Source organism: Equus przewalskii, chromosome 1 (assembly GCF_037783145.1).
Source record: "Equus przewalskii isolate Varuska chromosome 1, EquPr2, whole genome shotgun sequence".
Lineage (NCBI taxonomy): Eukaryota > Metazoa > Chordata > Mammalia > Perissodactyla > Equidae > Equus > Equus przewalskii.
In genome coordinates this window covers 9,474,151-9,491,427 of record NC_091831.1, presented here as the reverse complement: position 1 = coordinate 9,491,427, position 17,277 = coordinate 9,474,151, and positions in this window count along the sequence as shown.

Genomic DNA, 17,277 nt, shown 5'->3' with positions numbered 1-17,277 from the left:
TAAGCTGGTCTGGGCACCGGGCCCGGCTGGCCGAGGGCATCTCCTGCAGGCAAGGCACGGTGCATTTTCTCTGGGCACTAGCTGCCACTTTGTCCGGGCAAGAGCAGCCCTGGGTGTCCCATCTGAGGGGCAGTGCAAGTTCAGTCTTGAGGCCAGAGAGGCGCCCTGTCCAGAACTGGAGAGGGTAGTGCAAGGGTGAGGGGCAAGTGTCCTCGCAAGAAAAGAAAGAAGACAAAGTTGTCTCCCTCTCTATTGGAGCTGCTTGGCTGGGCCAGGCTGGGAAAGCCACATGAAACCATCTCAGAGAAGAGCCAGGACCACAGCCTCCCAGCGTGCTCAGGATTCTTCAAGTTCCCTCACCTTCTCCTCTGAGGCCCTGTCACCTTTCTCATGGTGTCCTGTTGTTGAACTTCCGGCCTGCGTGGCTTGCCCTGTGTTGGGTGCAGATCTAGGGGGACAGAACGGGGAGAGGCTCCAGGAGCTGCTGTGCCTGCGGAGAGGAGACGGCCCAGCCTTAACATGCGGCATGTATGTGAGTGTGTGTGTGTGTGTGTGCATGTGTGTGTGTGCAGCCCCTCGAGTGTGGGCGTCTTTATCCCTGAAGCAGCCCTTGCTAAAGACGTGTTCATGGCGCATCCTCTTAGACCCGATGCTTTTTGCCCACGTGGTTTTCACTCCAAATGATTTCCCATTAGGTGCGAAGGATTCTACCGAGGAAAACTTCGGACATGCCTCCTGGAAGATGCTGGCCGCCTCTGCGTCCTCACTCTTTAAGGAACCGGGTTAGACTTTTCTGCATTCAGCCAGGGGCAAAGCAGCATCTGTTAATTAGACTTTCATTTCTGTTGATAATGGGACCCACGGGCCTCCTGCTGAAGTGGATGCAGACCCTTTGTGGCACATTGGTCTTGGTTCTGCTTGTGTGAATTCGGCGTGATCGGGCGTGAAGGGCCCCTCTTGAGCTCCTCTCAGACCTGATGACCCCCTTTCTTCCTCCAAGCACTTTAAACAGGTCAGCCTCACTTCTTTCTTCATGGCCGCTGCCTTTCTTGCAGCACCCTCTTCTCTGACTGAACTTGGGGCCTTGCACAAACCTGAAACATTTTCCCAAGATGCAAGCTAAAGGCCCTTCTCCTCCAGTCTGACCAGCCCTCTGTTCATTCGTTCATTCATTCCTTCATTCGCAGAGACAACGTGTCCAGAGAAGAGCACACGATTTGGAGGCAGACGTAATCCAGTGGTGTGCCGGAGTGGAACCACACTAGCTTGCAAAAGCAGACTTAAATTTTTAGGAATTTCGTCACTCAGTTTTTAGACGCGGCCGTTACTAGAAGTTAAATTATGTAGACTTCCAGTTAAATAAATTATATTAAAAACAGAGGTAATAAACCCTAACAACTTGCCATTGCCTAATTATTTTACAACAGTTTATTGTTATCTGTGCCAGAAGTCAGCAACATTTTTGAGTAAAAGCCTGGATAGGAAATCGTTTGGGCTCAGTGGGCTGATGGTCTCTGTTCCAGCTCTGCCGGCTTTGGGTACCAGCAGCCACAGACGCTGCGTGACGAATGGGCGTGGCTGTGTCTCAATGACACTTTATTTGCCTACCCCTGGTCCACGCGCTTGAGGCAATTTCTGTCTGAGAGATCCGCATGGTGGAAACACATTATAACGACATGTTCCTTCTCGCACGGCCCAGCCCCACCGCTGGTGACCTCACGTCGGAGCCTGAAATCAGCAGGGTGGGAGTATTTGCACCACAACCATCGGCAAACACTCGTAACCAGGGCTTCTTTTCAGAGAACCGGCTAAACTGTTCCCGGTGCACGATGGGCGCAGTTGAGCCCTGACTCCAGGGAGGGTGAGCCACGTGGCCTTAGGTACCTTACTCAGCTCTCTGTGTCCTCGTGTGAAGGTCGCCATGGCACCTACCCTAGAGGGTTGGAGGGGGATGAAGCAACATAATGTGTGTGAAGCACACAGCACCGGATGTCAAGGGGGATTCACAGTTGAATCGAAAGTGGGTTCTGACCCTAGGAATATCTCAGTATCCTGGAGGGAGGAGGCATGGGTGCAAATATATAACATAAAAAAAAGTCTAACAATATAAATTGGAGTGGGCTGATCAGCCACTCCCCAGCCCAAGACCTCAGACAGCGCATTCACAGGCCTCAGAGCTCTGTTTCAACCCTGAATACAGCTCCCTGGGCCCGGCCCTCTACAGCCTGGCTCCTGCCTCTGCTTCCAGCTGCTGCCCCAACCACAAACTCTGAGCCTGATGCCTTGTTCTTCTTCCCGACGAAGAGTCACTCCTCTGAGCCTCTGCTCCCACGGCTCCCTCGACATGGAACTCCCTCCCTGGCCCTCCTCTCTGTGCCTGGCTCCCAGGGCAGCTACTCTCCATAGCTTTCTCTGTCACTCCCAGGCCCATCTATCAGTCCCAAAGCTCCTGTATCCTTTACAGGGAGTCCCGAGTCTTCCCAGTGACCTCCCAGGCCCTGCATGACCTGGCGCCTTGTATTAATCAGTTTTTTGTTTTCTATATTTTATAGGATGCTTCAGCATCCTGGGGGTCTTGCTGGCCAGGAAGAGACTGTGCCTCCCAGGGTTAGCTAATTCCTAGAGACAGCAAACAGTTTGCCTGGGAAAGCTCACTATCCATATGCAAACCAACCAATCCCCGGTCACCTCCTTTATCTGACTCATGCACCAGCACGTGGAGCCAGCCAGTACTTCCTGCCCTGTCACCCCAGAACTGGGTACCTGACAACTAGAGACCACCCCGATGGCCTGGAGCCTGCAGAAAGTATTCAGACTAGGCGATCCTAAGCTGTTTACTCCACCCTGAAACCAAAATAAAGGCTAGTGCTGTGCTTTCTCTTCCCTCCTTCTTCCCATGTGGCCCTCCTCCCAGGATCATGCATAATAAACATTTCTTTCAATGGCGCTGACCTCTCCATGTTGTTGCTCAGTCACCTCCATACACTAAATCCTGGGTACCATCATGAAACTCCTCCATTACCTCTCCAGCCTCATCTCCTACCCCATCCTCTTGTTTACTTCGTTCCAGGTGCAGCAACCCCCTTGCTGTTCCTCAGTCATGCCAAATGTGGTTCTGCCTCAGGGCCTTTGCACTTGCTGTTCCTCTGCTTAGACTAGTCTTACTCTAGATATTGTCAGGGCTCACCTCTTCACTTTCATCAGATTTCTGCTCCATTGGTGTTTTCTCAGGACTACCTAAGCACTTCATTAATAAGCAAATTCCTCCACACTCCCCCACATCCCTGTTTGTCTAACCTGCTTAATATTCCTCTCACTCTCCTACCAACACCTGACATAATTTACATTTATTTTGGTTCCTCCTCGAGCACATGAAGGCAGGGACCATGTTTGTTCAGCTGGTCCCTAGACTAGTGCCTGGCACAGAATGGGGGCTCGAGGAGTATTTGGCGCCTCCCCTGTGGACTCAGAACCCTTACTTGCACCTCTGAGCCAGCACAGATCGCCCTGCTCCTAGTTGTCACACATCAGTTTCACCCACTGGGGTCAGGCGCTGGGCTCCGTGGTCTTGGCATCCCCCCGGCACAGGGCCAGGCAGGGGCGGCAGCTCAGCGCAGGTCTGTGGGCGTGTTGGGCTGCCTCTCACCAGCAGGGACTTGTCGGGAGAGAATGTTTGCAAATGTGAGAACGGGGAAATTTCATGGGGGAGGTGGTATGTGAGCCGGGTGGGAAGGGAAGAGACAGTATGCACATGGAGTTACAGGCAGCAGGTGTGCTAGGCAGAGTGCACCCTGAGCAAAGTCACTGAGGTAGGCAGGTGCTGTTCTTGGGCTGGCCACTGCCCCTCTGCAGCCTCTGTTTCTGCTATTGCTCCTTGGGCAGTCTGCTCCTTGTACACTCATGCTCCCTCCTCCCTCAGGGCCTTTGCACGTGCGGTTCCCTCTTGTGGAACACTCTTCCTTCCCCAACCTTCACCCCCAGCAGCATTCACCTCTTCACTCCTCCTTCTGCTCTGAACTCAAAGGTCAGAGAAGCCTGCCTGGCCCTCCCAGACCCCATCAGTTTCCTCTGCCAGCTACTTCCATGATGCTCTATTTTTCCTTTCTTATTCATCATGTATTATAGTTGGAGATGAGTGTTTTTGTCAGGATTTGAGTAACGTTGCTCTCCCTTCCTGGATGGAAAGCACAGGGAGAGCAGGGCCCATGTCTGATTTGCTCAGCAATGGCTCTCCCGATCCTAGCACATGCCTGGCACATGGTGGGCACATTGCACTCCCCTGTAGACAGTGACGTCCAGCTTGGGAGTTGCCTGCATGCCTTGGAGTGTTATGGGGACCAGGTAGACGAAGCAGATGGGCCACCTGGAACGGTTGGAGGCAGAGCCACAGAGCCCCTGCTGCCCAAGGCCTGGGGGTCGGAAGCACGGGGTGCTCCGTGCTGGAGTGTGATGGGGCCCCAAAGGGAGGACAAGGGCACCTTTTGGAAACCAAAGCCCCATAGGCGGCAGGTCGTTTGCGGCTTTAACAACTCAGGCCTTTGAACATGAGAAAGCCAGGTGGCGCGGCTGCAGACTGGAGGGGCCATTGTAGTTCAGTTTCTGGTAAGTAGCTTTGTGTCCAGGAAAGTGTAGCCAGGCCCAGAGCAAGGAAAATGCAGGACGGGACTCCAGGGCTATCTGAACCCGGGGACGCAGAAGGTCTCAGGTCCTGCGGGCAGCGAGGCCAGTCTTTAGACCTGTGTGGGTGGCAAGGCTTGGGTCTTGATGGCTCTAGAATTGAGAGGGCCCCACGGCAAACCATGGAGGGTTGGTCAGCCTGATGAGGCTCGGTGCCCAGTTCCAGGGCCGCCTGTCCTCGCTGCGGGGGCTCGCGGGAGCTCTGCATTCTGTTTTCAGTGGATTCTACTGTGCTTCACGGGACAAATTCTTATGTGCCCTAAGAGCAGAGAAAGAGCTGGCTGGTTCGCCACCATGCTCCCAGGGTCCAGATCAGCACCCAGAGGTCTTCAGTGGATGTTTACATGAAGGAGGGAAGGAGGGAGGGAGGACGGAGGAGGGAGGGGGGAGGAGGGAGGGGGAGGAGGGAGAGAGGAGGGGGAGGCAGGCCTGAAGGGCAGATGGAAACAGGGAAGGCAGGTGCCTCGCTGTCTCCCAACCCCGTACTTTCCTCTGAAGGGGATTCTCGCCTCGCCCTTCTCACAAACCTCATTAAGGCTCCCTCACCCTTTAGGCTGAACACAGTCTCCTGGCCCCAAGGCCCCCAGCTGCCACCTTCGTGGTCCTGTTCCCCAGTTCTCTTCCTTCACGGCCCCTTCGTCTCAGGAGGAGCTGCTGCTTTGTCACCTGTGAAAACAATAGCCCATTTCTTCTCTTGTCACTTTGGGTTGTAGAATGTGAGAATTGGAAGGAACCAGAGGAGGAAGCCCGGCGGGCAGGTCAGGACGAGGGTCAGGCCAATCCTGGAAGTCATGGGCGGTGGCCTAAGGAGCTGAGACGTTGGCTCTATCGCTCTGGCCCACAGAGCAGAAGCAGATACTTTGTCCTGGACGCTCACCTGCTTCTCTTGTTTCCTGGCCTGAAGTTGAGCAGTAAGTCATGTCCAAAGAAACGCAAACCAGAAGGAAGTCTCCTGTCTTCCTTCTGGTGTGTCCACGTCTCCGAGAAAGGAGGGAACTGGTCGAGGATCTTGGCAGAGCGCCGTCTGCACAGCCTCCTGAGGGTTTTCCGAGCAGGCTGGAATGCAGATGACCAGCGGCAACTGGTTGGCGGGGACACGAATGTTTCACACTCACAACATTGGAGGATCTGTTGGTGACACAGTGGGCCACAGACCTCCCTGTGCACGGTCTTCTACTTGTGTGGTGCTGGTCTGCCACCTTTCACAGAGAGTGTACGGGCCCTCCATCATCTGCTGTCCTTGTGGATCTGGCAGGATGACCACACTGCCATGGTCCTCATCACTCCGGGACCCAGCACTCATGGCTCACCAGGCTCTGTGCCAGGGCCCGGGTGGAGCAGGGGGCACGCACTGGAGGCTCCAGAGAGTCCGTGGCAGGGTTCCACAGTGGCAAGGAGCCCCAAGGCTGGGCCAGGTGGCTGATGCTTTGAGAGCTGGCCCCATGGTAGAGGGCTCTGCGTCTCCTCCTTGCCTCCACCAGCCCCTTTGGTGGGAAGGAGACTGAACAGTTTACAAGGTCCCATTAGACAATGTCTGCCTGGCTGAATGTCTTTGTACACATCTCCCAGTGCACATCCGCGTGAGCTTTCCTAGGAGTACACAGGAACAGGGTTGTTGGGTCACGGACAGGATGACAGTATAATTTATTCTTCAAGCCAGGGCACTTTTGAGAGTGAAAAGGGGCTACTGTTAATATTTATGTGGTATGTCCTCAGGACGATCCTAGTTTACCATGTATGTGTGTTTTTACCAAAATCTATAATGGAAAACACAAGGACTTTAGAAAACTTTTTAACCCAGATACATCCCCCATTACCCACTTATGACTTACACACCTTGGTTTTTCAGTATTTAGTTATTATAGAAATTTGCATAGATTTACCTGTGTGTTTTCCATTTTATTTGCTCATTCCTTCTTGCAGCATGGCCATAACGTCCGCTAACTTTAATGTTTTTCCCTAATGAATGTCCTTTAGATGTTCCTTAGTAGAAGAAGACAGTCCTTTAGATTTGTGGGTAGCAAGCCTCTTTTTACATGTTTATTTATAGAACTGTATGAAATTACTTTCTATTTCAAACTGTGTTATTTAAAAACAGTTTTGTTGGGTACAAATTTTAGGGTAACACTTATTTTCTCTGAGCCCTGAAATGATATTGTCCTATTTGGTCTTCTGGTTCCATCGTCACTATCGAGAAGTCTGCTCCCAGTGTAATTGATCCTTTGTGGGGGTCTGTCTTTTCTCTCGCTTTCTCTTTGATGGTCTGCAGTTTCAATACGGTATATATAGATCTATCTCTCTTCTTTTCTATTCTCTTTGGATTGATGCTTTCAGTATCAAAGGATTCATGTCTTTCATCAGTCTGGAAAATTTCTCAGCCACTTGCTCTGAAAAAAACTCCCTTTTCCATTTTCTGTATTCTTTCTTTCTGGGATTTTGGTTAGATGTAATTTAGAACTTTTAATTCCAGCCTTCGTAAGTCTTAACCTTTCTTTCATATTGTCAATCTCCTTGCTTCCTGGGATACATTGTCGGCAATTTTCAGTTCTGTCTTCCAGTTCACTAATCTCTCTTTAATTGTGTCTCCTCTGTTCTTTAATCCATCCATTGTAATTCTGATTTCAACAATAATTTCCTCCCTAAAGGTTCTATTGAGTTATTTCTCATCCATCCTTGGTTATTTTGATAGTCTTTGTTGTTTGTTTATTTCTTGTGATTCTAATTTTAATTTTCTTAAAGAGTTAATGAATAATTATTTCATATTATCTATCTAACAATTCCAATTTCTGACTTACTGGTAGTCTGTTTATTGTTTGCCATGTCTGCTAGCTTTAAATCATGGTGATTTGTTTACTTACATGTTTGGTGATCTCTTATTGTGGAGTCACATTTTGCATGCACTTAATAGGTAGGAATCCTGTAGACATAAATATGAAATGCTTTCCTCCAGAAAGGCTTTATATTAGCTTTCTTTCTGCTTGCTAAGAAGGGCTACAGATGTGGGGTCACTTTAGACTCTGTTGAGGGTCCCTAATTTAATATGACAGTCTTCTGCTTAGTTCCTCTACCTTGCCGATGGCCCAGGGCTTAGCATCTCAGTTGTGGAGCTGATGTTGGCATTCGCACTCCGTGCAACCCCATCTTATTTGCTCACTGCATGTTATATTTAGCTCAGGTTTGTATGTTTTTGGGGGGAAAAGGAGATCCTTAGACATTGACCTTAATTCTTATAAGGCTATCAATGAAATGAATGCAGCAGGACCATTCTTTGGATAATTCCATCTTCCACATTGCTGGAAACAGAAATCCAAATCCATACATTTTTAATGGATAAAGTGTTCATATCTAGAAAATGGGCAAGACAACCTGGCTCCTGCATGAGACTGTTTACCTGAAAGAACTTGTGCTTTCAAAAGCAGTGGCTGTTGGTGACACCTATTCTGCTTGCCCCACCCCTGCTGCTCGTGGGCTGATCGACACCCCTTGCCTCACATGCTGGTGAGCCATATCACAGGGAGCTTCCAATTCTGGAGTTTTCTGGACCATTGCTGCAGACAACCACTCCTCTCTCCTCAGCATCCTTCATCTCCCCACAACTGATTCTCATCTGTTTCCACTTGATCGCGTCTCCTAGGGCCTCACTCGTGGATTCATGACTCTGGAACCCCCCTTTGCCTTTGCCTCCTTCTCTCCCTTTGCCCTCAGTGTCAGGCAGCCTTTCTTTTCTAGGTGTTTGGACCTCAACTCTCCCAGCCTCTGGCTTAACTAATCTTTCCAGTCCCGTCTCCTCTTGTTTTGGCCAGAACCTCCTTGCACCAGCCTTACCCTGGGGGACCCAGTGCTCACCCCTTCCTCTCTGTCAATGCCTGGTCCAGCCAATCCCAGGGGCAGGGCCCCAAACAGGGAGAACGGAAATTGGAAATGTTAGTATCACTTTATGGTAAATGTCTATTGAATGTTCATTTGGAACTCACACTGAAATTTGAGTGTGGGTAAGTTGGAGCGGCATTTTACTTTATATTTCAACATCTGCTTTTGTTTATAAGTTCATGGCAGCTCTATTCATAACGACCAAGAAGTAGAAACGGCCCAAATATCCATCAACTGATGAATAGATAAAAAATATGGTCTATTGATACATAGAATATGATTTGGCAATAAAAAGAAATGAAATACTGATACGTATTATGAATTGGATGAACCTTGAAAACATTATGCTAAGTGAAAGAAGCCATCACAAAAGACCACATATTGTATGATTCCATTTATAGGAAATGTCCAAAATAGGCAAAGCCATAGAGACAGGAAGCTGACAGTGTAGGGCCAGGGGTGTCAGGTGTGGGTAATGGAGAGTGACTGCAATAGGTATGGGGTTTCTTTTAGGCTGAGGAAAATGTTCTAAACTTAAACTGTGGTGATGGTTACACAATTCTATACTGAAAACAATTGAATTGGGTGAATTACAAGGTATGTGAATTATACCTTGATAAAACTGTTAAAAAAAACCAGTCAGCACATTCTTTCCTCTGTCTAGGAATTTAATTAAATCATGTTAAAATTAGGGTTGCCAGGGCACTGGTCCAGTCACGTAGAGGTTAAGTTTGCATGCACCGCTTCAGTGACCCGGGGTTTGCTGGTTCAGATCCCAGGCAGGCACCTATGCACCGCTTATCAAGCCATGCTGTGGCAGGTGACCCACATATAAAATAGAGGAAAGTGGGCACGGATGTTAGCTCAGGGCCAATCTTCCTCAGCAAAAAGAGGAGGATAAGTGGTGGATGTTAGCTCAGGGTTAATCTTCTTAAAAAGAAAAATTAGAGCTGCCAGATTTAGCAAACAAAAACATAAGAAGCTCAGTTAAATATGAATTTCTGGTAAACAAAGGATAAATTTTTATTATAAGGATGTCCCAAATATTGCATGAGACAAACTTACAATGAAAAATTATTTGTTTATTTGAAATTCAAATTTAACTGGGCAACTGTATTTTATCTAGTTATCCTAATTAAAATATAACATGGGCCACAGCCTTTTAATATAGAGCTATCCCATTTTCAAAACCATCCTCTCTCCATACACAGTCAGGTGCTGCATAACGACATTTTGGTCAATGACGGACCGCGCATATGACAGCGGTCCCTTAAGAGTAGTGCCATACAGCCTAGGTGTGTAGTCAGCTATACCCTACTTGGTGTAAGTCCACTCTATGATGTTCGCAAGGTGAAGTCACCTAATGACACATTTCTCAGAACATATCCCCGTCGTTAAGTGACGCATGGCTGTGCATCCTACAACCCCACTGTTTCCATTTTACAGAGAGTGAACCAGAGACTCAGACAGATGACTGACTTCTCCATGTGACCCAGTGGCTGTTCCAGGATCTGAACCCTGGTCAGCCTGACTCCCAACGCCAGAGTCCTCCACTCAGAGGTGGGCATATGCCTACCTGGATGTGGCTGATGGTAAGACAGCTGGCTCTCCCCTTGTTTCCGTAAGAGAAGGGGAGAAGGAAGCCTTCAGTCCCCATAAAGTTCCTCACAGGGGCTGTGAGGCCTGGCTGCTGAGGATGCTGGCAAACCAGAACACTGAGTTCCCATTAGAATGTTCTTTTCTGGCAGGAGATAACAGCATAATAGGTTTCTTACTTGCTTCCTGTAAAATGATGAGTGACAAAGAGTCATTTGAGATTAGAGTAATTCAGAACGAGTTAAGCCAATACTTGTGCTCTTTAGAGATCAATTTCTATTTTGAGGAGAGGAGAGAGAGGATAAACGAGATCTAAAACAAAATTTGGTGTTCCCTTTCTAACCTCAACAAGCCTCGGGGGCTGTGCGAGGGAAGTCTCCGTGTGCGTGGGGAGAGATGGGGAGAATGTTTCTGAGCTCAAAGACCGGTGATTTAGGAGCACATGACATCTCTGCCCTGAATTCCTTTGGTCTTCTCAGAAAGAAGCTGGGTGCATAAATGATGTTATAAAGATGTTTAACATTCTTGAATAGGGTCCACAGTCAAAAGTTGAACTGGTTAACTGGGGTATGAATGACGTTTTTCTCCTTTTCTCCAGTCATCATAATGAATTATTCTTGCCTGCATGGTTGGGTCAGTGGGGTGTTCCTCTCCTGGGGCAACCTACTCTAATCCAATAGCTAGTGTCAGGCTGGTGTTTTCTATAATATAGACACAAATAGTGGTCATCGAGTGAGCAGCAGACTGCATCTGAATTATTCAGGGAAGATTCTAGAATATAGGTTCCTGGGCCCCATCCCTATAGATTCCTATTCAGCAGGCGTGGCTTGGGATCCAGGAGTCTTAACAAGCCAGATTGGAAACCCCTGATGGAGGTGAAATATCAAGACACTTACTCTCATAATTTAAAAGTTCGCATTAGACAAGGTTTGGATGTAAGTGATCTTTGTTTTCTGCAAATAGACTGGGTTTTTTTTTTGCCACCAATCTGTTCATGAGAAGGAAATTTTTTGAGGATCCAAATCATGCTATAAATACTTAGGACAAATGACTTTTTAAAGAAGTTTGCGGCAAAACTTTTTCTAAGGCATTGAGTCCATTTGTCATCTAAAGACTTGCCCCTAAAAACAAAAGCAATGGGGCGGAAAGGACTGTGCCCTAGGAGTCTGGACGGCTGGGTTTGAGCTGCAGCCCTTTTAGTCCTTAGCTGGATAGACTTGGGCTCATGGCTTAAATGTGGGGGAGTCAGGCTTCCGAAGAGGTGGAGGGTGGGTTGAGAGAGCCAGCAGAGGGAGTGAAGGGTAGATGGTGCTGGATCTCGAAGCCTCTTTCTAGCTTCTACACTCTCTTACAGAACCATAAATATTTCAGGGTTTTTTCTTATTAGTTATGTAATTTTTCCTATTCTATTTTGGTCTTTGCGAAGTTGTCCATGACTGCGTTCTCGAGCCAAATGGCCACCCCCTACTCGCCAGTCCAGCCCAACTTGTAATTAGGTGTTGTGGTGGCCTCAGGCTGCTCTTGGCTCCTCGGAGAAAGCTCGAGATCTCCTCTCTGTTCTCTTCTGCCTGTTGCTGCAAAGGCATATCCCCCACACACGTTTTTTATCAACCTCTCCAGATAATCTGTTTTCTTGCATAATTCCTGAGAAATAGTTCCCATTCTCCAGCGTTCCTCAGAAAGCTCCTGGAAACACTGGAAAAATACTCTTACTTTAAAGTTATATGATGATCTTTAATTAACAAGAAAGACATGATAAATACATATGCCAGACCTTAAGTAGGTGTGTGGTATTTAAGTCTCCCGAATTTCAGGATGACCTTAGTCCACAAAATAGATTCTCTTGCCTGTAGCCATTGATTTTTCTTTTTCCCCTGAGCACACATTCACTGCTCCCTTTCATCTCCAGTGGCTCAGGACTCCAGTGCCCATGTAGGGTCTTAGAAGTGGTCAGAGATGCTGGCCCAGGTCAGCCTCACCTAGGCAGCTCTGCCTTGGGGCTGCCTGTCCAGACTTCCACCCGGCAATGAGGGCTACCCTCTGCGCGGCACCTCTTGGTGCTGTAGACTGCTCTTCACCTGATGCCCACGCGTGATGGCCCAGTTCCTCTCTAATGTTGTCAGAGGGAGGACAAATGTGTTTCCTTGGATGTCTCTTGTCTCTCCTTTTTTTGCCCTCCAGTCTCTGGCTAGCTAGAGTCACATGCTGGGAGAAGGCCCGCAGGTCTTCCTTAGTTGACTGTATCCATTGACGCCAGCTTCATTGGACTTACAGGGCTTACGAGTTCTGGAGTCCTCAGGAACTGATCAATAGCATGTTCAGGAAAAATACTGAACTTGGATAAAAAGCACGTCTATTATTACTGTTGTTGTTACAGCAAGGCAATGTGCTCACTGTGTGCCTCGGAAAGCCTCGCTGGTCTGAGTCTCAACTGCACCTGCAGTCAAGGTCAGAAACAGTGTGTGGCTGGGATTAATCTCAACGTCATCCTAGGCACTTGTGATGCAATTTTTTTTAAACTTTATTTTTTGGTGACGAAGATTGGCCCTGAGCTAACATCTGTTGCCAATCTTTCTCTTTTTGCTTGAGGAAAATTGTTACTGAGCTAACAACATCTGTGCCAATCTTCCTCTATTTTGTTTGTGGGATGCCACCACAGCATGTCTTGATGAGCAGTGTGTAGGTCCACACCCAGGATCCAAACCCGCAAACCCCGGGCCGCTGAAGCAGAGTGCACAAACTTAACCACTAGGCAACCAGGCCAGCCCCTATGATGTGATTTGAGTTTGATGATCAACGTCCTTTTGAACACCTGGTCCTGAACTCCTGGGTCCTCAATATCTGTTGTCCTAAAATCTACTCTGATCACTCAGAAACTGAATATGTACACTTTGGTAATCCAGTTGATCCAAGGAGAGGTTGCAACTATGAAAATCACTGCAATGCTTTTAGCTGAAAGGGAAATGTTCAACTGCAATGGTGAAGCTGCCCTTGGCTGCAGACCTCACCACAGAGCAGAAGACAGGACAGAATTTAAAGGATGCTGCCCAGTGGCCTGATTTTAATCCATTTTAAAGGTCTATGAAAGAATGCATTTGTACTTAAATTTTACCCATGGCCCTAGAAAAAGATTGCAAATTGCAGGGGCTATGGGTTTAGCAACCTCCCAAGCAGCCACTTTGAGACTTCAGCTCATGGCTAGAGAGGCACCAGATGCACCCAGATGTTAGGATACTGCTTAGGGAATAAATAAATGGACGAGGGAAGTTGTCAGAGTCATCTAGGTGCCTCCAAATTCTGCATCCCCTATCTACGTGTCTTTACCTTGCAGACGAAGATCAGTGTTCTTGGATTATTCAACCTGTTGAGGGTTAGTCTCAAGTCACTGTCAGGGGCAGTGTGGCAATTCCACGGGTTCTCCCTCTACGTCAGGATGGCGCAAACAGGTGTCAACGAATTCTCTCTCTGTAAAAGGAATCCAAATAAAACAACCACTACCATAAATGCGTAAGTACAGTACTTTCATTTATGTGATTTCAACTATTTGCCTTTTAGAGGGAGAGGGAGGAAGATGGGGAGAGAGAGAGTGAGGTTCTGTTTCCATCTTGTGGGGAGGCTGGCCACGGGGTACAGCTGAGATGGGAGACGGAATCCCACATCCCTCACTGTCTCCTTTCCCGTGGCCTGCATTTCTCTTTACACCCCAGGTTAGGTGGTGCCTCTTTGAAACCCACACCTTCCTCACTGGCCCTTCTGGGAGGCTCGGGTGGGCTCTTGTTCCATTCGTTCTGGTTTCTTGAGTGCACACTACGTGCCGGGCGCTGGGCTTGGCAGGAGGAGACACAGATGGAGGAAGCCCTGCTGTCACAGTGTCTCCATTCTAGCGGGGAGGAAGATACCGAGTCACGAGTCCCATGGACCTGTAGGGGACTGGACCACAGGCTATGAAGGAGAAGCAAGGGGCCTAGAGAGGTGCAGAGCTGATGGACTGAGCTGGTCTGGGAGTGGAGAAGGCCTCCCGGGGGAGCATCTGAGGTGAACCTAAAGGAGTCCGAATGCACGGGGAAGGGGGGACGTTCCTGGCCCAGTGCACGTCTGGGCCTCGAGGCAGGGAAGGGGTGGCCAGGCTGGAATTGGGAGAGCAAAGCCCGGGTCCACATGGAGGGTGGGGGGCCCTGGCTCTCATGGTGATGTTGCGAAGCTTTGCATGGACTTCGAATGGGTGGAACCACCCACATCTTGTGATAAAAGTTTGGAAGCAGCCCTTTCATTCTGCTTAGCTTTTAGCTTCTGGAACAATCTCCCAGACTTCTGAATTAGCATCAGGCATTAGCCTAGATATGGAAACATGCATATGAGGGTGTTCTGATCCTCTGGGCTCAAGTTTTCATTTCAGGGATTTCTTTTCCTCATTTTTTGCTATTTAGGGCCATGTTTTATAGGCTCTAAACACTTTCCATGTTGCTCAATCTATTCTCTCTCTCTCAGAATCTCTCTCTTATGTGTTGCATTACGAAATACTTGATACATGCAAAATATTATATAACACACACAGAAGGTGTGTGAACCTGCTGCCCAGCAAGAATGATAATTAAATGATTCATCCCATATGCGAGAACATTAGTTTTTCCTCATCACTTTCTATTTTGTTTACTTTTTTAGTTTGTAAAAATAAAGATTATTTATTAATGGTAGAAGACTTTTTTCTATTATTAAAATTATTGCTGTTAATTTTATAAGAAAAATGTAATAAGATGTGGTTCATTAGTGTTTTTCTTTTTAAAGATATGCTTTTTGGTGAGGAAGATTGGCCCTGAGCTAACATCTGTTGCCAGTCTTCCTCTTTTTTTTTTTCTCTCCGAAGCCCCAGCACATAGCTGTATATCCTAGTTGTAAGTCCTTCTGGTTCTTCTATGTGGGATGCCACCACAGCATGGCCTGATGAGCGATGGCTAGGTCCTTGCCTGGGATCCAAACCCTCAAACCCTGGGCCGCCGAAGCAGAGCGTGTGAACTTAACCACTACACCACCAGGCTGGCCCCTGTTATTGTTTTTAAGAGTTTTATTAAGGCATAATCAACGTATGATAAACTGCCTCAAAGGTATAAGTATTTGACATATGTGTATGTCAAATGGTAAGTTTAAAGTATGAGTTTTTTTTTTAAATTAACCCTGTAGAGTTTTTTTTTTTTGCTTTTTTTCCCCAAATCCCCCCAGTAGACAGTTGTATACTTTTAGTTGTGGGTCCTTCTAGTTGTGGCATGTGGGACGCCACCTCAACGTGGCCTGATGAGCGGTGCCACGTCCGTGCCCAGGATCCAAACCGGTGAAACCCTGGGCTGGTGAAGCGGAGCTCGAGAACTTAACCACTTGGACATGGGGCCCGCCCCTAAAGTGTAAGTTTCGATATATGTATACACCTCTATATCCAGCACTGCATCGAGATAATGAACATACTATTAACCCATGGTAATCCCCCTCTTCTTCTCCCTGCACCCCCAGCAACCACTCATTTGCTTTCTGTCACAACAGATTAGCTTGTATTTTCTAGAATTTTCTATAAAGGGAATTCTACAGTATGTTGTCTTTTTTGTCTGGATTCTTTCATTCAGCATATTATTTTGAGATTCCCCCACATGGTGGTGTGTATCAGGAGTTCACCCTCTCTCTTGCTGAGCAGTGCCCCATGGTACAGACAGCCTGCTCTTTGTCTAAGTTTTGTATCCAGTTTGGGGCCATTACAAATAAAGCTCCCGTGAACATTCATGTACAACTCTTTGTAGGGATACATGCTTTCGTTTTTCTTGGGTAATTTTATTTTACCATCTTAATCTTTGCTTCTCTCATAGTCAGATATCTTTCTTTTTAGAGCCTGCTGCTTCTGCCCAGACCAGGCAGGATGGGGTTAAGCATGTTTGTACACCCCAACCTGAGACAACTGCAGCCAGTGGGTCCTGGTCTGAGGAGCGAGGCTTTAACTTGGCTGATGAGGTTGATGTGAGGTTTTATTTTACAAAATAAAATAGCTAAATTAGCAAAAACAATGGTCAGGAGACCATTGTTTATGAAAACCAGTAGGAAGGAGGAGGGAAAACCTTTCTTCCTTTATGTTGTCTTAATAATGTCTTCTCCCTGCCATGAGATTAGCAAACGATGCACAGGAACAGTCTGCAGGCTAAATGCATTTTTTTAGGGTTGTTATTATCTGTTCCGAAAGTAAACGACACAAAACCAACACGATATACGCCAGGACAGGCATTATTAATGGTGTTTACTTTTCATTAGGAGGCCAGAACAATTCTCTAATTGCCAGCAGATTCTAGGAGATGCCTTATTTGTAAACAGTGGTTTACCAAAAAAGTCATTAACAGAATAAACAGGCAATTGAGAGCGAGCAATTGCAATTATAAAATGTATTTAATGGTTTAAGGAATATCGGTGATATTTCACAAGGGCTAGTGTATCTCCCACATTTGCACAGTTGCACTTGGCCCACCAGACCCCACCCACCTAGAGCGCCAGGACCGTTCAGCTGGTTTTATCGGTTTTATCACTTCCTTTAAAAATGATAACTTTCTGATTATAAAGATAACTCTTCCTCATTATAGCAAACTTGTCAAATACTGAAAGAAAAGGACAGAGAATAAAAATTCCCCATACGCCTACCTTTTAGAGATAGCTATTAACATTTTAGTCTATTTCCTTTCTTCTATTCAAACAGTTTATAATTAAACTCAAGCCCTATATACCATTGTGTATCCTGGGTTTTTTTCTCCTCAGCATTATTGCTGAACATTTTACCAGGTTATGAAAACCTTTTTTTTTTTTTTTCTGCAAACACCATGTTAACGGCTAAAAAAATAGCCCAATGTATGGACTACTGGTAATTTACCTAACCATTCCCCTCATTGTGGGAATTTAATTTCTAATTGTTCCCTAAGTATAAATAATGCTGCAATCAGCATCTTTGTACAAACTATTTTCAACTGTATTTAGAATCATTTCCTTGGAACAGCCCCAGAAATGAAATTTCTAGACCAAAAATTCTGTACGTTTTTGAGGCTCTTGATACAAATTCAGCTCTGTGTCTAATGGATGGCTTCCCTCTAGGGCTCATCCGGGAGACTAAACCAA